The 13,790-nt window shown below is 33.7% G+C and overlaps 1 long non-coding RNA gene across 2 annotated transcripts; it reads left to right on the top strand.

The window, feature by feature from the left end:
* The first annotated feature begins 1,382 nt into the window (after positions 1-1,382).
* Positions 1,383-2,948, top strand: LOC148850524 (uncharacterized). 2 transcript variants are annotated; one of them, XR_016098863.1, is made up of 4 exons: positions 1,383-1,632; positions 1,769-2,171; positions 2,354-2,403; positions 2,534-2,948. It is a non-coding gene; the product is annotated as an uncharacterized LOC148850524 (long non-coding RNA). The 2 variants fall into 2 exon arrangements; XR_016098862.1 differs by lacking the exon at positions 1,383-1,632 and having other exon boundaries at positions 1,720-2,171.
* The last annotated feature ends 10,842 nt before the right edge of the window (positions 2,949-13,790 follow it).

Below are 13,790 nucleotides of genomic sequence, written 5' to 3'. Positions count from 1 at the left end.
AATCACTTCACTTAACCCTAATTGAAAATACTAAAACCTTAATAACATATTTTCTGTTTTTAAATATTTTATTCTTTTTCTCCTCTCTATTATTTGCCACCCATAGCTTGCTGCCCATAAAAGATCTATTATAAGTCATGATTCATAATAAACTATAGTAATTTCAAACACTTTTTTTTTCTAAATTTTGTACTTAAAAAACCAAGAAAAACATCAACAAACAAATACTAATAAAACATAGGATTGATATATGTAGTGAAAGTTAAGTTAAGATTTGAGATTAAGAAGTTTGTATGAGATTTTAAGGGATGGGAAGAAGGTTGGGTTGGGCCCAACTTGAGCCCAACCCAACCCAAAGTTGACCTTGGGTTGGGTTGGATTGGATTGGGTTGAAGGAATTTAGTTAAGGTTAGGGTTGGGTAGGTTGGGGGTTTAGAACTTAGGGTTGGGCTAGGGTTTGCCTCAACCCAACCTAACCTGGCACGACTTGTAGCCCTAAGCCCAAGTAGGCTCAACCATAGGCTAGGGTGTGAGAGGCATGAATTTTTATTAAAAATTTGAAAAATAATGAAAAGTTAAATAAAGTAACAAAATAGACAAGAAATTGAAAAAAAAAATCTTAAAATTTTATTCTATATAAATTTTGATGTATACAATTGTTTATATATGAAATAATAAAATGAAATTAAAAAATTACAATATATTTTGAATATAATAGTACAATAAAATTATATATATATATATATATATATATATGTATAATTCATATCTTTAAAACATTAATGAATCAAAGCATATCTTCAAACTCATAACTTTCCTACTTTGCTTTTGTCTATTTTTTACATTTGATCTTTCAATGTTTCTTAATTTATCAAATTCTTACCGAAAGTATGTCAATTAGTATCTCTTTCCCAATGACAAACTTTACAATGTCTTTTTGCAATAAGTATTGGGTTGCATGGTAAAGATGACTTCATTTATTTGGGTGAAACTTATCCATCTCCTAAGTGGATATTTAAAGGGTACATTAGAAATATTGACCATTGGAGAGAGAAAAAGTTTTAAGAATGTTTTTATCATAGGACAATGATGAATTTTATTATGACATTATATTATTATAATTTAAATTTAAACAATAAATACTGTAATATCTTCTTATTTTTCATATATGTTGCCATTTTTTTAATTTAATTATTAAAATATAAGAAATCACAATGAAACCCTCTTAGGTCTTAATTTTCCCTGATAAAATTCATTATTACTCTTTTCAATAAGATCAACTAACAAGTTCTTTTCTTTTATTTATTTATTTTTTTGTTACAGGTCTTACAGAATCCTCATATGGAACATGCTTTAAAAAGCAATTACATCAGCTGATCAGCATGCTATTGCACCAAATTGTTGTAGTGGTCCTTGGTGAGGATTGCACCAATGATGAAACTGATCTGATGATCATGCATACACCTCCAGCTACGAGCCGGTATGGATCACGTAAATGCGACCAGTTGATCAGTTGGTGGGCTCTAGTCACAGCAGGCGCTGATATCCGGTTTAACTTTAACCTAACAATAGGATGAGAGAAAATTTTCTGTGAAAATGAAGATCAAAGAATGGGAAGAAAATATAAAAGAGGTATGTATTTACACTGTACAAATTTGTATTTGTACTCCTTCCAAACTGAGCCTTAAAAAAGAAATGAAAGATTGAAAATCAAATTTCACTCTAGATCCCATGTTGCTAACATTTTGCGGATTTCATGCATGCATAGGACCTGCTTCACAAAATGAGAATGAATCCATGTTGAAGAATACCGATGATTTCTCTGATTCTTGAGAATCGCTGAAATCAGAATCACTGTGGGAGTAAATGTGAGAATCGCGCACAGGAATATGTTCAAAATTTCAAATTAGGAAACGCCCCATTAGTCTTCTTCTGGATCTACCACAACTTATTTCATTGTTCAGCTACATTACCAATTAAGTTGGGTACTTGGATTTTCTTCCAACACTACTCTGGTTGGAGCAATTTCGTATTTTCGTGGTGCTACTTTTGATTCCGTTAAATGGTGCCAGAATGGAGGTTGCTAGGGGTGATCCCTCGTAGGGAGTCACCCCTGTCCCTTTTTTCTCTCTCTCTGTTTTAAGGGAGTCTCTCTTTCGAGATCTTTCGAGGTTCTTTCCTTTTCTGTCTTGTTTAGTTTTTCTTGTCGATCTGTTCGTTTTTTCTCTGTTTAGTTTCTCTTTTTGATTTGTCCGTTTGCTCTCTGTTTAGTTTCTCTTTTAGATCTCTCGAGATCTCACTTTTTCGTTTGATGTCTGCTTGTTCTCTTTTCGATCTGTTTCGTATGTCAAAGAGAGGCTCTCTCTCGGCTCTCCGTTCGATCTGTTCGTTCATCCTCTCGAGGTTCGATCTATTCGTTTGTTCTCTGTTCAATCTGTTCGTTTGTTCGATCTATTCTCTGTTCTCTGTTAGTTTGTTCTCCATTTTGTTCTCCCCTATTTCCCATCTGTTAGTCCGTTTGATCTTTTTGCAGGCCTTTTGATTGGGAGTTTCTTCTCTAGAATCATTTCTGTGTTAACCACCGGTGGAAGTTGCCACTTGCACTGCCGTCTCCAGTGTTTTGGAAGACAGTTATAGTTCTTCGGCATCCGGGATGGCAGTTACAGTTTTCCGGCATTGTAGATGGATGTTTCAGTTCTTCGCCATTTTTGGAAAGCTCCCTTGTCAGTTATGCTCGCCAGTTATGGTGGTCTGGAGATTAACTTATCCACTTCTGTTGATGATTTTAAGTCACATTGCTTTGATTGCATAAGTTCTTTCGATTTTATTACATCCATCTCTTTATTTTGTTCTTCTTGAGATTTGTATTTGAACTTTAATTGGCCTTGTTGGCATATCTTTGTATCAATCTCTTGAATGAATGAAATATTTTAAACTTTCAAAAAAAACGGTGTCAGATATATGGGAAAACTTTCGCTGCCCATTATGGGTAGGATTTCCTACCCACACGTTGTCAGGCTAACGGTGGCCCATCATAAAGTAACTTTCATATATCAAGTTAGTCCCTATTGGGATAGACTTTTATAAAGTACTAGTGGAGATGGCACAGGCTTTGTTAAAACAACTTGAAACAAAAGGAGTTGGGGGCCGATGCATCCTGAGAAAACTTAATCTGAGCCCGATCCAATTCAACCAAAGATTTTCCATAAATTGAGTTTGAGTTTTCAACTTTAAGTTGGGCTTAGGCCAAAAAACTCAAGCCTAACCTCAACTCAGGTAGGGCTTGAGTAGTTCGAGCCCGATTTGACCAATTTGAGCCCGCCCAACATTTTGTGATATAAATATCTACATATTATCAATATATTCTACTTAGAAATTGGGCTACAAAGTTCAAGGTGTCCAACCCCAAGTTCAGCTCAAGATGTTAGGTTAAAGTTCGGATTAGGCTTAAGTTGGTAAGAGAAAATTATTGGCAAATTTTAATAATTATTGATAATTTACTAATATATAAAAAAAATAGAATGAAAAGAATTATTGATAATTTACTAACCTAGGCCCGAATTTACCAACTTAGGCCCAACCCGAACTTAACCTAACATCTTGGGATGGAATTGGGATTGGGTGTATTGAGCTTTGTAGCCCAATTTCTAGTTAGAACATATTGATACAATTGGGTTTGGTCAAGTTTAAACTACCCAAGGCCTCAACCCAAACCCAATCTAAGTTAAGTTAGCCTTAAATTGTTTGGCCTAAACCTAGCTTGAAGTTTGAAAACTCAAGCTCAACTTGTGCAAAAGCTTGGGTTGAACTTGGTCGGGCTCAAGTTAGGACCACCCAATCCAAGGTACACCCCTAACTTCTATTGCCTCATATTCTTTTAACAAAACTCGTGCATTGTAGAGTCCCCCTAATAATTAATAGCACTAAGTTTAATTTGTAGTTACTAATAGTAATATTAACTACTAGGAATAGTAATATTTTATGGTATTTTTTAATTATTCACAAAATAGTTAATAATTATTTTAAATTTTATAATTAATATTTTAAAAAATATAAATAAATTTATAATTATAGTTAATAATTCTCAATTATGAATTAATAAATTTTATAATTCTTAATCTATAAAACTATTGCTATATATATAGATAGATTACTATTGTTAACAATAATAATAGTTAAATTAATAATTAATCTAATTATTCATAAAACAACTATTAATTTCTAAATTTTGATATTAATAAAACAATTAATTATTATTGGTAATTAATTAATTTGTTAGTAATATATCACTAATTAATTAATCATGAATTACTAATATATCACTAGTATTAATTACTAAATATGGTAATATATTTGGTATTAAATTTTGAAAATTTCTAATAAATCATGGATATAAATAATAGATTTGAAGTACATTTTGGTATTTTTTTAATTAATCATAAAGAAGAATTAATTAATTTTTAATAATTGGTAAACTATTAAAAATAGTAATATTGTTTGGGAAATTTTAATTAATCACAAAATAAATTAATTTATTTTGAATGTGTTATAATAAAATAAAATGAAAATTTTAATTATAAACAATAGGTAATATATCACTCAAAGTAAATGGGTTGTAAATGAAAACCAACCCAATAAACCACATCACATTAGTTAAATGGAGTATAGAGAGAGAGAGAGAGAGAGAGAGAGAGAGAGAAACACGTGTCTTAGTTTGAAGTAGGGACTAGTTAAGAGTATAAAAACTAAAAAGAGTTTGTTATGAGCAATATTTTAGGAATGAGTAGAGGTTTCTTAGGAATTAGGACTTTAGGAGAATTTTAAGAACAATAAATTAGGATTGTGGAGAGGTTTTTATTAAGGAGAGTAGTTAGGTAAAATATAATGAGATAGCTAATTAGGAAATGAAGATAAAGGGTGCTGAGTTGGCTTAATATGAGTGGTGGGAAGGGAAGAGGAAAGGGAGTCAAGGAGAATGCAAGATGGGGGTAATGGAGTGAGGAGAGGCATAGTGACGTGGACCATCTTGCTATATATATATAAGTGGGGACTCGTGTGATGCATGAGAAAATATGAAAGATTTAATAATTTTATTTACTATTAATTAATATTAAATTAATAATCAAAATTTGTTGTTAATTAACTAGAAGTATTCAAAGTTATTGTTAATATCTAAAATTTTAATAATTATATTTTTCATTTAATGTTGATTTATAGAAAATAATTATTGTTAATTTAATATGAATAAATATTTTTTTTAATAAATTTAATTTTATTAATAGTTGTTATTATTTTTAAATGAAAATTTGATTAACTTTAAATAAATAAAAATAATTATAAAAGCTAGTATTTTTAATAATTTCACAAATAATTAACAATTATATAGGAATGGCAACATGGTGGGTTCAGGACGGGGCATCCCATCCTTGTCCCTGCCCCATAGTCAAGACACTCTAACCCATCCCCCCCATCCCAGTGTTAGGTGGATTCAAGGCAAGGCAACCACTCCTCAATGTTGAGCGAGTTTAGGGGCAATGCACCCCACTCCTCATCAAGGATGGGGAATCCTCGAATTCCCCCACCCCGTCCCAAGTATTTGGCGGGTTCAAGTAGAGGTGTAAATTGGGTTATGTTGGACTGACATGACATGTCGTACTAGCCCACAAGTAGGGGTGTAAATGGTATTCAAAAATCTGATTTCGAATTCAAGCTCGGTATAATCGAATTGGATTTGGATAATTCAAATATCTAATCGGTCAAATTCGGATATCCTATTCATACCGAATAGCTAATTGGGTTGAAATTCAGATATGACATGATTCGATTCGATAAATATTCAAATCCGATTGATTATTTAATTCTTATATATAATATATAAAATTTTAAATGTTTTATATAATTTATATGCTTTATATAAATAAAATATTTATTTTATATGTTTATTAATTACCTAAAATAATTAATTAGTTAAACTTGAATCGAATCAAATATTCGAATATTTAATCAGATTTGAATATTAATTTTCAATATCCGTCAGATATCGAAATTTCTAATCATATTCGAATTCAGATATTGCCTAATCCGATTCGAATTTAATCTATTTACACCCCTACCCACGGGGCGTCCCATGCCGTGCCTTCCTCCCTTGGGCCAAGGTAGGCCGCGGACCGGTCCAAGCTATGAAAGGTCAATTTAAAAAACAATGAAAAAGATGTTTAAATTTTTATTTGATATGATTTTTGATGTATACAATAATTGTTTATATATACAATTAGACCTATTTAGGGGCTAGGTAGCCCGATGGCCCATCGTGACCCATTATTTTTTAGGCTTGGATAAAATTTCAAGCCCATGGGCTCGAGCTCAGGTTTTCTCAAATAAGCTAGAGCTTGGTCTAATACTATTATATATATATATAAAGAAGTACTTATATATATATTAATAAATATCAATTTACTATTAGGAAATATAAATTAACTTATTAAATTATTACTAAGTTAATATAATATTAGTTTATAAAAGTATACTGAAGATAAGACATTTTGTGTATAGATTGGGTTTTGGGCTCAGGCTCGAGCTTCAGGTTTTATATAAGGGTTGGGCTTAGGCTTATGATTTAGGCCAGTTGATTGGGCCGAGCTCAGGCTCGGGCTTGCATATTTTCTGTTGATAAAGAGACCCATGTTAATTATTTATATATATATTAATATAAAATTATAATCTAGTATAAAAAGAATATAACACACACACATATATATATATATATATATATATATATATTAATATAAAATGTGTTATTTAAATATTATATAATAATATTAACCATATATGCATATAACTTCCAAGTTGAGCTTATTAGGGGTTGTTTAGTTTGAGCCTTATTTGCTTAAACCATCATTGAACACCAAAAGTTTTATACCTAATTAGACTTCAAATTTGATTATCCCTGATAATGTTTGGGCATGGTGCATATCTTAGCTATACCTAACTCAAAAGGAAATAGTTGCTTGAGCTTACAAATTTATAGATCTAAATTGGTTAGATTAAGTTATAAACAATTTGTTATTTGTTATCATTAATTATTAAAATATTGAATTATTAAATTATGGTATTTATTTAAAATAAAACAATTTATGGAAATTATCATATTTTAAAAAATATTGCTAATTTCTTCTCTAAAATTAATATTTAAATTTTTAGTAATTAAATGTAATTTTCTACTATTTATAGATTAAACTATAATTACTATTAATTATAGTTTAAAAATAATTATTGCTAATTATATTACTATTAATAATTAAAATACATTATTTTTTCATTATTATTCTGTATTTTTTGCAATAAAATACAATTATTTTAAATTTTAAATTATTTTTAGTATTTTAATTAAGCTTTAGGTTATTCAGAATTTTTTTTATTTTTAATTAATTATTGGTGTTTTTTTATTATTTAGTAATTTTTACAAATGAGTATTTTTTTAATAATTTTCAGTATTTTCAGCATTTATTATTGCATATTAGTCACTACAAAATTAATTTGCATTTTCTTTCACTAAAATAAATTAAATAACTAAATAAATATCATAGTTAATAAAAAACACAGCTCATAATTTTTGGTATTTTTAATAATAAAATACTATTAATTGTACTTTTTAATTATTTTTAGTAAATACCCTTATTAATATAAAATATTGTTAATTTTCATTTTTTAAATTATTTTTAGTATTTTAGTTATGTTTTGTTTTTTCAAAAATTTCCAGATTTTTTATTAATTGTTGGGAATTTTTCATTCTTATTCAACAATTTTTATATATGAGTAATTTTTGCAGTAAAATATTGTTAATAAAATAGGTTTTGCATTTTAAATTTTCTTTAATTATTATCATTCATAATGAGTTCATTATGCACAGTAAAGATTTCAACTCATGAAAATTATTAATTAATTAAAAATGCATTAATACAAAGTTATCTAATAATATTATTAAAATTATCAATTAATATTTTTATATTTAAATTTCTTATTTTCAATTAATTGTTGGTATTTTTTCATTATTATTCAACAATTTTTGCAATAAAATTCTGTTAATAAAATGTGTTATCACTTTTAATGAGTTCATTATGCACAATAAAGGTCTCAACTCACAAGTTAACTAATAATATTATTAAAAGTATATGTTAATATTTTTATATTTAATTTTTGTATTTCTATTAGCGTTTACTTATTAAGTGGAATTAAAATACATTTTTAATATTTACTACATTTTATTAATATTTATTTTTAGTAAAATTCAGTTGATTTTTAAATTAATATTTTTTTGATTGTTTAACCTCAACCTATTATTATTAGTTGATAACCTCAACCTAGTTTTATGTATATTGGTGATTACTATTTTCTTTCTCACGGGCAGTCGCAGAGAAACCACAAAACTCACCAATGTTCTCGGAAAAATTCATTCGATGGTTTTATGCCTTTTATTGCTAATAGCAGATCCAAACTTATTAGTTATTATCCTCTCATCTTGATGCATTTGGTGTTTGTATTTCTTTAACCTCTCCTATGTAGAAAACCAGAGTTCCTGAAATGCATCTCTCTCTCTCTCTCTCTCTCTCTCTCTCTCTCTCTCTCTCTCTCTTTGAGTTTATTTTGAATACCTTGAATGGATTCCATTCTAGAGATCATGGTTTCTTAGCTGAGGATTCAAAGTACATGGATTCCTTCCCAGAAATAGCATTGAACCCATTATCCAACCTCTGCTTTACTGCCAAGAAGAAAATATTTTGTTTTTATTTGCTATGAAATTAAATGTCATTTAGCTCTTGTTTACAATCTTGAATATGTGATTTGTAATTTAAAATTTCATTTGATCAATGTTGATGAAGGAAGATTTGGCCCGACCTCTCTATTATGTGACACGTGGCAGAAACAATAGCTCGGCAAAAGGGGCCAAGCCTAGGCGGGATGATGAACCTACAATTTATCTATATTTTATGAGGTTTTTGCATGAAATTTTATGCTGGTTTAATTAGATTTTGCCCTATTTTAGCTTGATTGCAAGAAAGATTTCAAGGGGAGCCAAATCAACAAAAAGAAGGCAAAAGCAAGAAAAGAAAGCCCAAAATTTATCAAGTTCAGCCCGGCCCAGCCATGAGAACAGGGGAGTTTTCATTCGGCCCAAGAAGTGCAAGCTAAAGGCAAAAGCAAGAAAAGAAAGCCCAAAATTTATCAAGTTCAGCCCGGCCCAGCCATGAGAACAGGGGAGTTTTCATTCGGCCCAAGAAGTGCAAGCTAACTCTATGGAAAACCTAAGGGAAGAAGCCTAGCAAGAAGGAAATTTTGGCCCAGCCCATTTTTAGCCCAAATAACAGCCTAGAGTGTAGCCCACATGAGCTCAAAAGCAAGATAAGTTGTAGCCCAAATAGCAGCCCAAAGGGAGCTAGGGGCGGCAACTCATAGAAGTTTCTTGAAGAGAAGGAGGGAGCACTCTAGAAGGTTCATGAGGGGTGTAATACACCCAATTCTAGAGACTTCAAGAAGGGGCAAGAGCCCCCTTGAAAAACTATATAAGGATGCCTCTAGGAAGGGGGAGAGGTGTTCAATTGCTTGAGAGGAAGGCTCTCCCACTCTTAGAGGTTCGGCCACTTTGAGAGAAGAGAAGAGAAGAAGGCTAGGCGCAAGGAAGAAGAAGAAGAATGGCTGAAGGAAGTTCAAGACAAGCAAATTAGAAGAGAAGGTGAGTTCGAATTGAGGGTTTGTGATTCAAAGATCTTTTGTAATAAATCATTTGTAGTTTCATTCTCTTTTGATTTGAATTCAGTTTCTTTGTTATATTTTCTTTCTTCTTTCTCCTTGTTTCCATTCTTCCTTGATGTATTTCAGCTTGTAAAATTTCAGTTCAGCAATCTAATTCTTTTTGATTCATTCAAATGGTCATGAATTGTACTTGAAGTTTCTTGAATAAGGGTGTTATTGTAGATTAATTCGGCCAACTAACCTTCAAAACTCAGATCTGAATTCTCAGATCTGAGATTGCAAGATCTGAATTGCTTGAAAGAGAATTCAGATCTACAATTTTTAGATTGGCCGAATGGATCTAAAGCTTGGAATTCCTAGAGTGCTTGAGAGAGACACTAGGAATTCAGATCTACTATTCAAGAACTGAATTGAGTGCAAGGTTAGAAATAACTTGCACAATTCAGTTGGTGATCAATTCAGATTTGAATTGATGCCTTAGAAATGTTTGAAGAAATGCATGCATGGGGATTAGATTCTTGTTAGAGATAGAAGAACCGTCACTCATGCATAGGATGAACATGCGCTTGAGAGAGGCTGTTCATGACCTTGGGGTTTCACCAACCCAAAGCTCAATCATGATTTATTCGAATGATCCAAATTGATAGATTGCTGAATTCTGAGATTGACATTTACTACTTACTCTTCTGACCTGATTTGAAGGCAATTGGGCCAATGATTTAGATAGATTTTAATTTAGGATTTTTTAGCTTTCATTAAAGTTTTGATTTATTTGTTGATCAGATAAGAAGTGCTTGATTTAGTATTGGTAATTGTTTCCTAAATCCTCGTGGGAACGATACTTCACTCACTACTTTATTACTTGAACGGCTAGTGCACTTGCTAGTGTCACAATGAGCTACACATCAAGTTTTTGGCGCCGCTGCCGGGGATTTATAGAAGCAATATTAGGAAACATTGAGCATTCTTAATCTGATCTCATTCAGCATTGCATTCATAGTTGGGTTAATTTGCTAACTTTTTCATTTCAGCTTGGACTGCAACTACTGTACTACTGTAGTTATGTTTCTTCTTTCTTAAGTAGATTACTTTCTTTTTTCTGGTTTCAGTTTCATTTTAATTCATTTCCTTTAAATCTTGGTGTTGTTACATTCAAAAAAAAAAAATTCACAAAAGCATGAGTGTTGCAGATCTGAGTTGCATTCGGCACTCAGATCAGCAGAATTCAGATCTGCAGCATTCAGTCGAAAAGAATTGCTTGTGTTTCAGCCTTTTATTTCTTTTTCCATTACAAAATATATATATATATATATATAAAATAAAAAAATTGGAGATCTTTTGAACAACAAGAGGAGCAATTGAGAATTCGGATCAGAATTCAGATTTGAGTTTAGATCTGAGTTCTGCTATTGCAGATCTGCAATAGTTCAGATCTGAGTTCCTCTGAACTCAGACCTGAACTGATGCAATTTTGAGGGGAATTGGGTGTCATCACCACCCCAATTCACCCTAGGGCACTTCTGCTATTCTCCAAAAACAATTTGGTAGAAATAACTGAAGGTAAGGCAATTGAGATTTCAGATCCGAACTCAGACTTGAGTTCAGACCTGAACTCTGCTATAGCAGAACTGCAATACTCAGAAAAAAAAAATCTGTTCTTAGCCCTTTATTATTCTTTTCTTTCATTACAAAAAGAAAAAAATATATATATTTAGATAGTGAAAAAAAGAGAGAGAGAGAGAACCATATAACCGAAAGAATGGAAACCAAGGATTTGGATCAGAACTCAGATTTGAGTTCTGTTGTAGCAGATTTGCAACAGTTCAGATCTGAGTTCCCTTGAACTCGGACCTGAACTGATATAAATTCAAAGGGTAATTGGGGGTTATCTTCACCCCAATACACCCTACAAAAAATCTGCTATCTCCCAAAAACAATTGGATAGTCATGGTTGAAGAAATTCGGATCTGCAATCACCTAGATCTGAACTAGGGTTGTGAACAGAGCAGGATACAGGGCATACTTTGCTGTATTAAATAAGTTGTACTCCGATCTATCTGAGCTGATTTGGTTGAAGAAAAGTATATTTAATCTGAGAATTTTTTATGCCTCAAGAGATTTCATGCAAAAGTGGCACTTCCACACCATTTTTCTATTAGAGTTCAGACCTATAGCAGGGCTACTATAGCAGACCTGCTACAGCAAGACTGAACCAGGGCAGGTTTTGAACAGGTTTGTATTACAATTAACATTACTAAATTGGCATTGTGAATTGTCCTGGGCTGATCTTTGAATTTTTTTTTCAAGTTAGATAGCTCTGATTTCAGCTGTGCATGAATAGAAAGTCTAGCAGATCTGAATGGGTGTGTGCAGCTATGTGTACTACATTCCAATAAGTGTATACTCCATCAAGGGCTACATTGATGGAGCCATGTTTCTTCTCTTGATACTTGATTGTTCCATCCTTAGTTTCAGTTTTAATGTAGCTTATGCAAATCAAATTTCTCTTCTTCTTTTGGTTCTAAAAAAGAATATATATATATATATATATATATATATATATATATAATAAATCTCAAAATGAGTTCACATCTGAATTGCATTCATCAATCAGACCTGCGAATCGTGCATGTGCGTGGCCTTTACCACCACCCTCAGGGGGGTAGCCCGCACTTGGTACAGGAACCTGGCCCCCGGATCGATAAAGTGCTGGGCCCAGTTCGTGCAGGTCTTCACTGCACACTTCGTCACCAGCCAACGGTGCCCCAGAACAGAGGAAAGCATCTTCGGAGTAGTCCAAAGAGAAGGATAATCCATTCGGGGCTACATCAAGCGATTCAACGAAGCATGCCTGCAGATACCGCGGTTGGACCCCGTAGTGCAGCTCGCGGCGGCCAAAAGAGGGGTGACGCACAAAGAATTCAAATGGCACATGGTGGCCAACTAGCCCGCGACCGTGGCCGAATTCCTCGAACTCGCGGATAAGTTCATGAGGACAGAGGAAGAAATCAACCAACGAACCGAAAGCGGGAACGAGAAAAGAAAGAGAGAAGGCGAGCTCTCCAACCCGGTGAATAGAAAAAACCCGACCCGGGAGCCGAAGACGAACCAGTCCTTCCGGGCCCCCCTAGCAGTTCGGACGGACTACACGCCATTAAACATGAGGCGGATAGAGATCTTAATGACGATCAAAGACGCTCCGTACGTTAAGTGGCCACCTCGCCTAAAGGGAAATCCGAACGAGAGAAACAAGAATTTGTATTGTAGTTTCCATAGAGACCATGGTCATAGCACCGAACAGTGTAATAACCTACGGGACGAGATAGAGGGACTCATCCGTCGCGGATACTTGAGAAACTTTGTACAGCACAACAATAACAATAAAGCAGGTCGGCAAGGGGAGCACGAAAAGGATGCCCCCGAGTCTAGCAACAGACCTGCCGAATCATTGTAGAAACAGCCTCCGAAAGAGAGGCCAGTTCGGGGAACCATCCATGTAATAGTGGGAGGTTCGGTGGTAGCGGGGTGTACCTTGGCAGCAGCCCGGACTTCAGTTCACGAAGCGGCCCTCGAAGAACGGAACCCCCCAAAGAGACCAAAGACCGAAGAACCAATCTTTTTCACGGAGGACGACGCGCGAGGAGTCCACTACCCCCATGATGACGCGCTTGTCATTAAGCTAAGGATCAGCGACTTCGAGGTCAGGCGCGTACTCGTAGATTCGGGCAACTCAGCGGACATCCTCTTCAAATCAGCATTTGACCAGCTGCAGTTACAGAGGAGCGAGCTGAAGCCCGCGAACACTCCCCTGGTAGGTTTCAGCGGAGAGGAAGTCAGGCCCCTCGAAAAAGTAACTGTCCCTGTGGAAGTCGGCACATGGCCTTGTGCGGTCAGACTCAACCATGATTTCCTGGTAGTCGCGACCCCCTCCCCATACAATGCCATAAAAGGGCGGCCGATCACGCATATCCTACGGGCGGCGGTCTCCACTTACTATTTGGCCATGAAGTTCCCTACGGACTTCGGTATAGGGGTAGCGC

Source organism: Nelumbo lutea, chromosome 5, assembly GCF_056320005.1.
Source record: "Nelumbo lutea isolate HS-2025 chromosome 5, American lotus-T2T, whole genome shotgun sequence".
Taxonomy (NCBI): domain Eukaryota; kingdom Viridiplantae; phylum Streptophyta; class Magnoliopsida; order Proteales; family Nelumbonaceae; genus Nelumbo; species Nelumbo lutea.
This window is presented reverse-complemented; position numbering and strand designations above follow the sequence as displayed.